The 13,613-nt window shown below is 36.1% G+C and overlaps 1 protein-coding gene across 1 annotated transcript in view; it reads left to right on the top strand.

The window, feature by feature from the left end:
- Positions 1-13,613, top strand: part of LOC104295943 (regulating synaptic membrane exocytosis protein 1-like) — a 120,412-nt gene that overhangs the window by 6,663 nt on the left and 100,136 nt on the right. The window contains exons 3-4 of the mRNA XM_009895761.1: positions 3,477-3,560; positions 11,720-11,791. The gene's annotated coding sequence lies outside the window, so the exon portion shown is untranslated. The remainder of the gene's footprint in view (positions 1-3,476; positions 3,561-11,719; positions 11,792-13,613) is intronic.

Raw genomic sequence — 13,613 nt, 5'->3', positions numbered from 1 at the left:
GAGTCTTTAGTTTGAAGAACACAGAATTAAGTTCAAGATATGTAGAAAGCATTTTGTTTCTGTGCTGGGTAAGACGAGAATAAGGGACTCAATACAGTAGGATAGGTTCATCTTAAACAGTAGGAAAAACTTTTGGAAAGCAAATATAATGAAACAACTGTAATAGATGATATGGAATAGGTTGCCTTGACTTCATTACTGAAGACCACCTAAGAAAAGATTAGACAAACATGTCAGGTGTAGAGTTGGTCTTGCCTGTAGCAAAGAGAAACACTATATGGTTTTGTGAAGTCCAATCTACACAGCACCACTTCATTATCATTATATTTGAGGGACCTATGTTGAAGGTATTGTTAGTTGTTTTTACAGTGTTTCCTCTCCCCCCACCCAATGGAATTGTATATTTTATTTTAAAATTTAGACTTTTAGTCCTCAAAATGTAAAAATAGATTTCTAAGTGTGGCATTGTATATTTTCTTCAACAAAATTTTAAGTATACTCACCTATGGAAAATTATTTCTACTTATTCCCCCTGACCTTTTGTCTCAGAGCGTATAAATTAGATTGTATTTCAGATCAAAAGTTGAAAAGGTCCACTTGAGGGGTTTTTTTAACAAAATGGTATTGGCTGTGTGTAACCGATGGACAGTAGAGCCCTGTTTCTCTGTGTCAATGATTTGTTGGAATTGGTTCTGATCCTTAAACTCTTCACAACATAATTCACATTTGGAATGGTTGGAGTCGTTACTGTTTTTTCAGATGCTGCTTTGCCAGTAAAAGTCATTTTCTCATACTTTCAGCAGTATATATGAATTTGGGATATATAAGTCTTATTAGTTGCATGAAAGAAAAAATGAAACAACCACAACAAAAAGACATTCCTTTTCTCCTGCACTAAGCTTCATCATTTGAGCAAGGGAAGCCTGTATAACTTGACTGGCAAACTGACCTTACCCTGGCACGGGCTTACCAAATTTTTTTGGTAAATGGAATGTTTTGGTACAGAATTTAATCCTTCATATATTTCTCTTTGGCACAGTATACACTAGGTACTCGAAAATATCCAGCCCCTACTAATACATCTATACAGTTGCTCCATGCCTGCCTTTTTTTTTTTTTTTTTCCTCTTTTTCTTTTTTTTTACCCCCTCCTATTTATTCCAAGCTGGTTTTTTTTTTCAAAATTATTGAAGTTCCTGTGATAATCTGCAAGGTGTACGTTAGTTTGTAATGTAGTCATAAATATCCTCTAGTGCCATTGAAAACGTTCTTACTGTTACTCCTTCCTTTAGTATGATTTTTTTATTTCCTTTTAACTGTGTCTCAAAAATTCTGCTTTTTTTTTCCTTGTAAACTTGGTGCCATTTCTTTAGAACAGAGAAATTTGTTTGTGACCCCCCAGCCTCCAGTCAGGAAAGCATACAGGCATGAGATTTAAGTGCAGTATCTCAACAGATTAATCAGTGTTTTTTCATCATAATAGCATCTTCCCCAGATCAATTTAAGATTGCACCCAGTGATAGTTGCTTAATAATATTTAGCATGGCTTTTTATTTGCCTTCTAAGTTTCTTATGTTGCAAGCAATTGTTGTGTGTATTAGCATTCAGCAGAAGAGCAGTTGTACGGATTGGTACTGCTTGTAGGCTTTGGTCCTGAGAGGTTACTTAGTAGAGATCTGAGCAAATAAAACAGAAGAGTACAGCCCCTGGATTAGTTCACGTACAACAGGGTGAGCATATTTGCAAAATGCAGCCCAGCAGCTGTGTTAGGTTTGTTCTGAGGTGCTTCGCTGCAGTAGGACACAAAACATTTCAAAATATCTTCAGGATGTTTGCTATCAGTTGGTTACTACCAACTAAAGAAGATACAAAGCTAAACAGTTACCTGTTACCTACTCATAAATAGAGAAGTTGGAGCTGTCACTTGATCCAGTTAAGACCTGTCCTGATTTTATGTTGATTTTTCTAATTTTTTTTCGTAAGTCGGAAGAATTAGGTGTTTATATTGCATGCCTTTAGCAGTTATGTTGAATATCTCCATTTACATTTAAAATAATGTAAAGTAAAATACCTGTTTGCAGTAGGTATGCAACATATTGTGTTTCCAGTTCTTTTCAACCACATAAAGGAATAGGTTATTGCATGTTTGTCTGCGTTGTACTGTGCCTCATGGTCATTCAACATTCAGTGAAAGAGAGCATGTTTTCAAAATTCACACTGCATGACCTAGTTAATTCTATCAAATGCTCTTTAATATTTGTAGTGGATATCAGCATATTAAGGGCTTTGACTGAGTGCACTGATGCATTAACATTTTCTTTAACTCTTGCTTTGGAGAGAAAAAGAAACTAACTACTAACAACCTATTTCCTCTTGAAACTTCTGAAAGATCGACCTAACTGTTCAAGTGATGCTAACCTCCTCGAAACCTTTGTTATTTGCATGTTCCATAAATCAAACCCTTTTCCTTATTACATGGACTGGAAGGATGCCTCAGAAAGTGAAATATTAGGTAGTTGTGCAGAGTTTATGGAAGCATTTTGCTGTTTGTAAATTAATTCATATATTTTGATTTTGTATATTGTTATACATACACTTGTACTACTACAACCACGTAACATCCCAACAAAATAAGCAACACCAGTCTGTATTGTAGTATGTATAATTCTAAATTAAATGAGATTTTTCAAGAAAAAAAAATAAATTGTGTAAGGCACCGGTTTTCATTCACAGTTAAGTTCCTTTTTGTTAAATTTCTACAACATAATCTGCTGGTACATACTGCGAGGATATGGAGAAATGAACAGAAGAGGAAGCTGGCTGCACACACTTTCAATATATAATTTTAAATGGAAAAAACCAACACCCCAGTACTCATACACAAATGTGTGTAGCTTAGTTGTAGCTAATAATTTACCTTTACTCTATGGTTGCATTCCAGAAAAGGGTTACTTTATGCCTTAGAATTTGTATTATAATTCATATTTTTGCATTTTTACTGAGAATGCATTTTTCAGTGCAAAGAACTAGGAGAGATGGGCTTAGCAAAATACCAGCCAGTAGTCAACAGAAAATGACCATCCTATGGTCTTTGAAAAGCTCTTCTAGTTTGGAATTACAGCTCTTCTAGTTTGGAATTACAACTTTCTATGTGAATGACGAGGTTTTAGATAGTCTAGCATTTGAAAATATCTGAAAACTTACGTAAAAATATTTGAAAACACTATGTAAAAGATTTATATCGGTTTAAATTCTGCATCTTTGGGCATACACTCTCTTTGTTTCAGCCATAATGTTTCTGCAGTAAGCAGCCATAAGAATAGTATACTTGGGGATTATAAAACTGCTAGAAAAAAATAATTAAATGACACAGTCGTTACTTTTTGGGGTATTTTTCCAGTCCCAAATCCCATATATTTAATTTTATCACAAACTAAATATCCTATTTTTTTCCTGTTTTATTGAACGGGCAAACAGGGGTAGATGGTCCCCCTCCCTAGAGAGGAGACGACCTACTAGTCCCAGGATTCATATCCAGCATGCATCTCCGGAGGATGACAGGTACTAGTCAACTCCTCCCAGTTGAAAAGTGGCTTACTGCATCTTGCACTCTCAGAAGAGTATACTGAAATTTTAAAGTATGCGTATACGTAGAGAGAGATTTACAATCTCTAGAAGCCCAAAATAAAACAGCTGCTTAGGTATCATCTCTGCATTTTGTTGAACTGTTATAAAGCACCTAGGAATTGATGTTTTTTCAATTTTTCTGTTTGCCTGAATGGTCACAAGCCATGAAATGAGATGTCTAATACAACAGAACATCATCTGTGTTAATGTTCTTTAGTCTGTTTTTACCTGCTTCTGTAAATGTCGGTGGTGTTTTCACTGTGGTGCTTTATAATATGATAAATATTTGTTGTAGAGCCTATTCATGTCTAGGTGTTTATTTTTATTTTTATTGTTTCTTTTTTTCCTTTTATTAACAAACTGTTCCTAAGGGGGAAAAATAACCTCACAAACTGATATATTGGAAGTCTTGGTAACATTTGCTAGTTGATATATGTAAAAATTGGCACTGTTTATAAATTCTGTCCAAATCAGGATGGTCTCCATGGAACATGTTTTCCTAACAAGGTAGGTTTTGGTTAAAAACATCAGTGCTTTAAATAAATTTTTGTGCTGAATGCCATCTATGATTAATAGAAGCAATTTGGGGTTTTTTCATGTTATGAACTTTCTACTCAAATTAGTTTTGGTATTCTATTGCTTTGGCAGTAGTAATTTTTTTGATTTATTTTTTTTTTTCCCCGATAGATCTGGGGATGTTTTTAAGCAGACATTATAATTTCTGTTGAGATGCAAATTCAAAATTTTCCCTTTGAGTTTTTTGTGTTACAGTAAGTGACAGGATACAGATGGGTCATGTAAATAATCCATACATGTGTAAACTCTTAAGAAGTTGCACTTAAAACTGTGAGACTGGTATATGGATGAAACTCAGTTACTACAGTGCTAGTGCTTACCTTCTGCTAAAGTCTATCCACAGTACTTATATTTGTACTGTCATTTGTCTTGTTTGCTTGATACTAGATGTATTACAAAAATATAAGGTGGGAAGAGTGTAATTGTGTTTGGATAGCATTTCTTTTTTTTATTTGAGTAAGACAGCATTATGAATTGTAAAATTAAGTTTCTGAAATATTATTTCAAAGTTGTCCCCCCCTTGCAGGTACTGCATTTCTAGAAATTTTGCCAACACATCCCTTTGATGTGACAGCTATTAATAGTTTACAAATGCATTTTGTATCTTTTAGGCATTTTAAAGTAATTTCATTTCCCATTTTTCAAGTCAAAGGAAAGGCTGTCTTTGACTGTAGTGGGTCAGGCTTGATGAAATCTTGTCATTGAAGTGATTAGAATTAAATCGTAGTCATATCACATATCAGTGAACTGAGGTTTTCTTCTAAATACTGTCATTCTTAATGCAGAATTTTAAGCCTTTTGATGTCAGCTGAAGTTTTGTGGAGAAAGAATGAAATCATCTAATACCAGTTAGCAAACGTGTTACAGTAAAGCATATAGAATCTGTTAGGGGAAAGAATTTGAGTTGGAGAAACAGCAGTCTAATTTTCTTAGTGAAATGAGTGCTTTCTTATGCTTGGAAGTCTTGCACGTAATCTGGCCACCAAATCCCAGTGATACAGTCAGTGATAAACCTAGAAAGAGTTTACGCTAACCTCAGTTCTGATGACTGATATTTGAAAAGTCATGGCAGTCAGGTAAAGTCCCCTCCGGTGACTGGAAAAAGGGAAACTTTGCAGCCATTTTTTTAAAAACGGTAGAAGGGAGGATCTTGGGAACTAATGACCTGTCAGCTTCACCTCTGTGCCCAGAAGATTGTGGAACAGATGCTCCTAGAAGCTATGCTAAGGCACATGGAGGACAGGGAGGTGATCTGAGACAGCCAGCATGGCTTCACCAAGGGCAAGTCCTGCCTGACCAGCCTCGTGGCCTTCTATGAAGGAGTGCCTGCGTCAGTGGACAAGGGAAGAGCTATGGGTGTTGTCTGTCTGGACTTCTGTAAGGCCTTTGACACAGTCCCTCCCAACATCTTTCTCTAAATTGGAGAGAGACGGATTTGATGGGTGGACTGTTTGGTGGATGAGGAATTATTTGGATGGTCACATCCAGAGGGGAGTGGTCAATGGCTCAATGTCCAGATGGAGATCAGTGGCAAGTGGTGTCCCTCAGGGGTCTGTATTGGGACCACTACTGTTTAATATCTTCGCCAATGACATAGACAGTGAGATCGAGTGCAGTCTCAGCAAGTTTGCAGACGACACCAAAGCTGAGTGGTGTGGTTTACACACGTGAAGGATGGGATCCCATTCCGAGGGACCTGGGCAAGCTCGAGAGTTGGGCCCATGTGAACCACATGAGGTTCAAGAAGGCCAAGTGCAGGGTCCTGCATGTGGGTCAGGGCAACTCCCAGTATCAATACAGGCTGGGGGATGAATGGATTGAGAGCAGCCCTGCTGAGAAGGACTTGGGGGTACTGGTGGTTGAAAAGCGGGACATGAGCTGGCAACGTGCACTCACAGCCCAGAAGGTCAATTGTATCCTGGGTTGCATCAAAAGTAGTATAGCCAGCAGGTTGAGGGAGTTGATTCTGCCCCTCTATTCTGCTCTGGAGAGACCCCACCTGGAGTCCTGTGTCCAGGTCTGGAGCCTTCAGCACAGGATAGACATGGACCCATTAGAGCGGGTCCAGAAGAGGGCCACAAAAATGATGAGAGGGCTGGGGCACCTCTCCTATCAAGACAGGCTGTAAGAGTTAGGGTTGTTCAGCATGGAGAAGAAAAGGCTCCGGGGAGACCTTGTTGTGGCCTTTCAGTACTTAAAGGGGGTCTACAAGAAAGACAGGGACAAACTTTTTAGCAGGGTCTGTAGCGATAGGACAAAGGGTAATGGCTTTAAACTAGAAGAGGGTAGACTTAGACTAGAGATAAGTAAGAAAGATTTTACAATAAGGGTGTTGAGACACTGGCACAGGTTGCCCAGAAAGGTGGTAGGTGTCCCATTCCTGGAAACATTCAAGGTCAGGTTGGACGGAGCTCTGAGCAACCTGATCTAGTTGAAGATGTCCCTTCTCATTGCAGGGCGTTGGACTAGATGACCTTTAATGGTCCCTTCCAACCCAAACTATTCTATGATTTTATGATTCTGTGACTGATTGCAGCCTCCCTGTTCCAGGATCTTTCTCCCAGATGAAGAGAAGTTCAGACAACGTTGGGATCTTTGCATCGCATGCCCAATACAAAATAATAGCCCACCTTGTCTGTAGAGAGAGTATCAGTGAGGGAATCAAAGGTGCTTTACCTTTGTTTCCTGCTCTTTAAGTTTACATTCATTCTGATTATTTCCCATAGCTTTGGCAGTTGTCCAACACGATTCAGTTCTATAATTTATCTTAAGATCTGCTTGTATCAATTTGACAACTGATGCAATGGGTGTTGGGGAATAAGTGTCTGATGGATGAGCAAGGATAACTAACGAGTTGCTTATCACTGCTTTCAAATTGTATTTTCACAGATTAATTGACTTTGACAGATGTCACCTTACTCTTCATTTGAGTACATTGCAGATTTATCTTACAAATTGGCCCAATTTGCATATAGGGTGCAATCAAGAAGATCTATTTCTGAATACATTTCTTAAACATAGGACATGCGTTATTTCTAATTTTGATCATTTAAATTCAGTTTTTGCAAATTGTATTTATTGATAATGGTTCATAACACAAATTTTAGTAAAGGTCTCGGCAAGATTGTTGTTATTCTGGAAATCGTTCACTTGCCATGTCAGAAGAAGTGACTCCTTTATGTACCTTGACAAAATGAAGCCATGGGTTATATGTTATTTCAGTGTTAAGAATTAACAAGTGTTTGGTTAGTATCATGTATTTCTTTAAGACATTATAAAGAACAGTTTCTTAATTTGAATTTGATAACTTCATTGCTGGGAGGTTTTTTGAGTGTTATATTAGAAATTAGAATTAGAAAGCCTGTCTAAAGTGAAAGAAATTGTGAAATTGTAAGTGATGATAAAAACAAGGAGAATGAAAGTTGACCATTTAATGGTAGGTGGGAATTTTATTCAGACTGTTCTTTTTGAGAAGTCCACATATAATTTCAGCATATAACCAAGACTGGATAAAATAAGCCTTTTAAAAAATTAATTCACATATACTTTCAGTTAAGAGGAGTGGCTTTTGGGGGTCATGCATGCATCTGTAAGAATGCTTGTCCAAGAGTCATCCTGAAGCCAGACGTAGAGCAAGTACCCTTCTGGTTCTTTCATGAAAAGAACTTGAGGTGTGCTGTACACCGCCAGTGGCAGATTGATTTAGCCTGGATGATCCTTTCCCATGTTTCCAGCAACACTATGTGACTGGATCAGGGAGGCAGTTTTGCAAGACATGAATTGAAGGAATGAAGTGATAGGAATGAGTGTGAGGAGCTATCAAGCCTTCAGAGTAGCTGTGACCTCCCAGCTCACATACCATGTAGATACAGCCTTCAGAAATCTTCAGGAAAAATCAGGAAATCTTGAACATGACAGTCTTGATGGCTTTAAGGCGACATAAATGAACAGACTCACTGCAAACCTCTGAGGTCCCTTGCACAAGTCAATAATAAATAATTTTAAATGTTACACACTGAATTTTATAAAAATGCTATTTTGTCGTTTTAGGAATAGTAATTTTTCTTTTTATAGGAATATTATTGTATTTCTGTGTGTAGGTTTTGTTTACACTCAACAGATAAATATTTTGAGGCTTTTCTGTATAGAAAGTAATATGTAATGCTTGTCTGTATACACAACAAGGCCTTACTCATCGGTGATTTGCTGTGACAGTTGGTACATTTGTGACCTTAAAGAGAAATTTTAGCATTTCCCACCTTAATGGAGTTACAGATGCAAATTTATTACATGCTCTAGATTATTAGTTGACTGACATTTTTCTAAGTTTTCTCATTAAAAGCCAGATTTGATATTTGAAAAAAACCTTACATTGATACCTTATCATGAAAAAATATTTTTTTACCATATATTTCATAAAAAAGCTAATAATAAACCAACAAGCTAATAATATTTATGCCAAATTGAGAGCTGTGAACAAATTCTGAGGTTCTTAAACAGCTTCAGCAGAAATGAAAATAATACAAAAATTCAGAAATACTCTGAACTTTATTTGATTTTTTTTAAAATGCTGCCTCAGTTATTCTACTTTGCCATTGAATTGTTGTTAATTATTACTGTTGCAGACTGGCTGACAACCGAATATGAAGTTTTCATCAAAATATACAAAATTATGGCATTTACTTGCATTTTCAGGAGAATTTAATGATATCATGACAAAATATGCTTTTTTCAAATTCTTAAGGGAAGATGTTCTGTACAGGTTTATATATTAATCTAATGAACAATGCCGTCTCTACATTCTCAGGAAGGAGAATGGCAACTATTGAGCCACAGTGCTGCCATTCAGCATGTTGAGTATAAAGCTTTTTAAAATATTGTTGTGGCTTTCATTCTTTACTTTATTACATCTAACATTGTTGGTATTATGTCTAAAAATGTTAGCATTTCCTTAAAGTGTATGGATTAAATCAATGAAAGGGAAATAAGAAATATAGCCTTTCTTGGCAGATAGTGCCTTAATGCTTTTGGTTTATATATTTGCATGTCTCCACCTTCACTGCATGTGACCATCTCTCTGTTTCTGCTCATTCTGTCCAAATTCACATCCATGTTTCCAAATTTTGTGAAGAACAAGGACGCTGGAGTCTTGCATTCCAAAACAGGACAGTGTAGACCACCTAAGTGCTAAACCTGGAGCAGCACAGAGGTATCCTTATTTACTCAAATCATAGTTCCAAGTAAACGAGGTATTGGTTATAGTATATTCTTCACATGGTCTGCATAATACTTTCACATAATTAAGTTTTTTTCTCTTATTGTGTATAAGAACATATGTGCATGTGTTGTTCATACATAATCCCCTATAAAGTACATTTGAGAGGTAAATTTGAGTATGACATGAGTGTTCTTATCCCCAGTGCACTCTTCGTACATTGTATACGGTCATGAAAGAATACCTACCTGTAAATATGTACCTGCCAATGCCCACAGTGTGCTCAAGATGAGCCAGGACTGCGAGTGCTGTAGTAGGCTGTTGGGCTGTATGGAATTGTATACAGCATCACCTTAGGAAGAAAAAGGAAACAGAAAGGGAATTGTTATTTTAAACTTATTTCTAAGGTGTGCTGCTCCCAAGGAGAGCACAGAGAGCAGCGAAATAACTGTATTCAGCTCCCTAGTGCTATATACTTTGTCACTTTTCACAGGAAAGCATGTCCTACTCTCAGCTTTGCCATCCTATGAAGAGTAGTCACTATGTGCTCTTTTTCTCCATTGCACATAATGTCACAGTCTAAGGAAGTGACATAAGTAAGAGGAAAACAAGCCCCATAACCAACCAAACAGAAAATGAAGAGCATGACGTCATTTGAGTCATAATGCTGCTGCATTCAGTGGATCTAACCATGACTTTACATAACTAACCTTAGGTGTTAAATAAAGCTGTAGCATTTAATATGTGTTTCCCTGTGTATCCACCTTGTGCTTGTCCTGGTAAAGAAAAAAGTTAAAAAGTAATGAGAATATACAAAATATAAATCTAGAGAAAATGGTTTGAGGACAAAGGGTTTTTAATTTTAAATCTGAAATATTATTTTTTTGGTAAGAAAATATATTTTTTTACAACCCAGAAAGCATGAGGTAATGACCTCTGCTCAAGCAAAAAGCCTTTTATATTTTGCTGCAGTATTTTCTTTGTTGTGGAGCATACTCTGTCACAATATAATGCTCATCAAATACTGCAGTGGGTACAAATAATGAAAATCCACTGTGATTACATTCTTTGGGTATAATTTGGTGTTACAGCAGTTTAGGTATCCTCCAGTTTAGACACTGGATTACTATTTATAACCAAAAAGGTTTAAAAGGAAAGTATATTTTAAAAATTGTTATTTTTATCTATTTGTTTTGCCCACGGTAATTATTTTATATCTTAATATATTACATTGATTATATTGTGGCAAGTTCCTACATATTTCTTGCACCAGTGTAAGATGCAAGTTAGGATTTGTCAACATTTCTGTTCTATCAATGAATAATCATCACTCCCTGTTTTTGACCACTCCTGAAATACTGTATGCCCTTTTCATTCTAAAAAAGTCAATATATATTGATGATTATCAGAGGTTTAACATTCTAAATCCTAATTCGTAAATGCTCATATTACTATGGATAAGAAAGAAGATTTTGGAACACTCAAGACTTGCAGAGATTTTCATAGTGTATTTATAGTCCTGGGTCATAATGGTGAAACATGCTTTAGCTTCCTTCTTACATTTATTGACTGATATTACTGTTTATTGTTCTTATTTACTGTCAAAGTAAATGCTTAGATTGTCAGAGGTAACTAGTGCCTCACTGTCCAAATGTCAGATGTATCCTATGAAAGATTTATGTGGGAAAGGAGTGAGGGAATGAAATAAACATCTAACTTATTTATATTGACTGGAAAAAAAAATAGAATTGCCTTAAATGGTTTCTAAAAAAAACTTTAACAAGTTTTAATGCAATGAGATTTTTTAGTATAATGACAGCATTATTTAAATCTGATATGATGCAGTATTTGTTTTGCTTTGGAAATTTGGATTTAAAAGTAATTTTTAAAGTTTACATTTGAATAGTTGTTCCTGCTCCTTTCTGCGACATTTTTTTCCTGCTGTCTACTCTGCACTTGTTTTTCACGCTGTTAAGAGATGACTAAAAGGCCTATGAAGAGGCATTGTTTCTAATCAAATACAGACTGTGAGGTGGGAACTAGCTGCAGGTTCAGTCAGGATTAATGTTATCTCCCCTGTTTTGGTACCTCATAACTTTCATACCATCAGCCTCAATCAAACCTAATCAGTGCAGTGTGTCGTAAACCTCGAGTTCACCAGCCTGTTCATGACCATAGTTGTCACTTTTTCATCCATCAACCATTTCTGTTATTACCTTTATAATACATTAATAAATAATCTTCGCATTTCTGTATTCTTTTTCTTCTTTGTTTATTTCTTTTCTGACATGTCATTTCACAGGCAGTCCAGAAAAGTGGAAAGATATAGCAGCCAAAAACAAACTAGAAAAGGCTCCGCAACTGAAACAGAAAGGTAGGATTGCTGATCGATGAGTAAACATCTCTTATAATCAATCTGATTCCAGTTTTTGGAATATACCTCTAATACGACTTTTAAAGTAGAACATCTGTGACGGTACCAAAAGCTATGTTGTCATAATTTACAGTATTATTTACTTTGTATTTATATTATTAGCACTGTTTGCCATGTTTCATACATACAGAATTTTTCTGGCATTCCCCATTGTTGCAGATAAATTCAATGGTAAAGACTAGCAGTCCATCCGTTTTATGAGCCAAAATATGAGACACATTGCCACTATCTTGATATCTCTAAGATGAAATTTGGAAATGTGTAACATATTTCATTAGTATGGGACTAAACCTTTTCTGTGCTTTACCACTGATCTTTTTTTCAAAAAAATCTCATCTATTTTACAATAGCTTTGAGGATAAAGGAAATATATCAACAGATTAATAATTCAAGATGCATCTGACCAAATTAATTCCACTTTATAATATAAAAATTTTAAGTTACACATTTAAATATGCATAGAAAATTTTATACTCTGTCATTACATAAAGTTAATACAATGGGACTTTACCCTTGGTATTAATTGAATTTTCCTGTACTTGAATTATTATTGCAACTTTTAGCTTTGATGCAACAGTAGTATAGGGTTATATATTCAAATTCTTAAGTAAAAGTGAAAAAAATAAAGATATATGCTAAATCATAAGTACATCTAGCTAAGTTTTAAACCAGGTGTATTGGCGGAAGTAAGAGCAGTGAGGAGAGGTGAGATCCTGCCTTTTTTCAGCAACAGGTTTATGTTATCCTGATTAGCAGAGGAGGAATATGCATCTGTTTAGATTGAAAAACTATGAACAACGCAGACACATTGTTATTTTCAATGAAAATGCACACTGTGTAGCAAAGCTTGAGAGCTTTTATTTTTAGTCCTTCAATTCCCAGATTATAATTCCTGATCCAAAAGCAATGGCTGCATTTTTCTTGGTTTTTATGATCCTGTTGTCACAACAGCCCAGTTGCTGTTTTCAGTTCAGACCAGAGAAATTACCTAAACGATGGCTGAAATCCTTGCTGTGTTTAAACCAGGGACAGTTTTGCTGTTGAGATCACTAAAGCCGTTTTCCCCCTGTTTTTTTCTAACTTTTGAAGAGTAAGGGGAACCACTGAGACTGAGGTCCAAGCGTCTCACAGTTCTTGATAGCCATTCAGACTGTATGGTTAGAAAGCTTGGCACAAAACTGAGAAGGAAGATAAGGTGGGAAAGAGATATGAAGTAATTGGGAGGGGAAAAAATGGGAACATAAACGTAACTGGAAGGTGTGACAACAGAAAGGATAAGGAAGAAAAAGAAAATATATGAGACATGGCAAAAGGGCAGAGCAGAGAGTGAGAGACACTGGCAGAGCACAAAAGGAAATACCACAACACTTGTAATTGGACAAATCAGTGTATCTGTGTATGCATTTACATTTCAAACCTGGTATTTCAGTGTGTGAACTGGGGACATCTTTCTTCTACAAATGTTGAGATCACTGCATAGATCAAAAGCATATACCTCAATAAATCCTGTTTACACTAATTAGTTTACACTGATCTCAGTATATGCGAGGTGTAAATCATAATCTTGAAATACTTAAAATTTCAAATATTGCAGGTGATACAGGAAGTGATTTGCAGGGACAGTGATTATGAGGTGTTACGCTGAATAGATCAGTAGCAAACGGGTTCCATCTCTAAGGATAATCATGTAGTTATATTTAAGAAGAGGAGGCCTTTTTGAGGATTGGGCAATGTGTTTCTCTACTTGAAATGACCAGCCCAG

This window comes from Charadrius vociferus, unplaced genomic scaffold (assembly GCF_000708025.1).
Source record: "Charadrius vociferus isolate BGI_N301 unplaced genomic scaffold, ASM70802v2 scaffold362, whole genome shotgun sequence".
In the NCBI taxonomy this organism is placed as follows: Eukaryota; Metazoa; Chordata; class Aves; order Charadriiformes; family Charadriidae; genus Charadrius; species Charadrius vociferus.
Note: the sequence above shows the minus strand (reverse complement) of the source record. Positions and strands in the feature narration are given on the sequence as shown.